Below are 1,591 nucleotides of genomic sequence, written 5' to 3' on the forward strand. Positions count from 1 at the left end.
GATTTTTTGTTGTAAACGATTATGTAAAACAGTTGTTTAAGTAAACAGTAAAAGTTGATGATTAACTGTATATGTGCTCGTAGGCTTAGGTCGGTGTTCATGATTAATGTTCGAGATTAACTGCCTCGCTCAACTGTTAAAAAGTGTGGCTACCGAGGTGCGTCATAAGTTGCACAGGCATCGTGAACATTATCAATATATCCCGGAGTCAGTGCGCCTGCACTAGTGGCCCTCGATGTTATCACTTGAATACTTTATGATGTAGATCGTCGAATAAAACATGTTTGTGTTTTTAAGTCGAGCATAGCTCAGTTGACCACTGCGTTACCCCGACGCGTTGAAACACGCAATGGTTTGTAGAGGCGATTCTAGAAAACGGTCGTTTTGCGATTAGATCTGTGCAGGAGGCAAGCGTGGTGGTGCGGCGTGTGGGGGTACACAGGGTGTTGTTAATTGCTCCGTTTTGTGAACACGGCCGGTGGCGTGCCCTGTGGGCAATCAGCGGCCTCTGACTGATTGCTTTTTAAATAGGTTTTATGCCCCGCTAAAAATGTTTCGAAGGAAATCAAAGAGAAGTTTTCGTGAGGGCCGATTGTGTAAACGCGACCGAGGACAAGTTGTTTTATAAAACGCGAATCTGGCGTGACGACCGTGACTCGGCGACAAGCCGCTCTACGACTTTTTAATTGTTTCAATTTCTTTATGTGGCTACGACTCTTTGAACTTTACAAACATTTAAAACAAAACGAAACATTAGTGAAGTTATGTTGACGTTACTGAGGCAACCGACTGAGTTTCGGAAGTGAAGATTCAACGTCGAAGATAGCAGGTACAGATAGAATGATAGAGTCACTCGGACATACATATGTATGCATGTTGTAGTGGCGTGCAATCAGGACGTTGCACATAAGCTGTGCCTGTATCTACGTAGGCTCATATTCGTAGCAACCCTAATGGAGCGGTTGCAAATGGAGATAGCACACACAATTGAACACGGGCCTATTAACCGAGTCTGAGCCGGCGGTGGCGTGACAAAGCGGAGTTAGCTCGGCGCGCCTGCCCTGAGGTGTTCGTTACAACTGTTCCACGGCCCACAACAATGTTTTTAATACGGTTTATTTACCGCCACTAATTAATCTTTACTTAGTTCTTTGCTTCTGTTTCAACAGTTTTAAATGGATTTTTTTAAAGATTTAAAATGTATGATGAGTGTTACTCCAGTTTTCTAAGAACAAACTGCGGTATTAATTCTTGGGCAGAGGTAATTCATAAGAACTGGCTGATACGCATGAAGGATATTAAATTTATACATGAGAAAAAGTTTTTGTCAAGAAAAAAAGCTTAATACCTTTTTTTATTTATAAAATGCATAGGACTTTTTTGCTCTACACTCTACCATACTATTAATTTATGATGTGTGCCCCTGGTTCATGTAACTTACTATCGGAGATGTGTATTGAAACTAATAGATGTAATTAGTGCATTTTTCTTTAATTCCGTAATAATTTATATTCGCCAATTATAAACACGTCATGATACAAAATGAAATTGTACATTTATATGAAAGGTGACAGGAGAAAAACAATATCTA

The sequence above is a fragment of the Anticarsia gemmatalis genome, chromosome 2 (assembly GCF_050436995.1).
Source record: "Anticarsia gemmatalis isolate Benzon Research Colony breed Stoneville strain chromosome 2, ilAntGemm2 primary, whole genome shotgun sequence".
Classification (NCBI taxonomy): Eukaryota; Metazoa; Arthropoda; class Insecta; order Lepidoptera; family Erebidae; genus Anticarsia; species Anticarsia gemmatalis.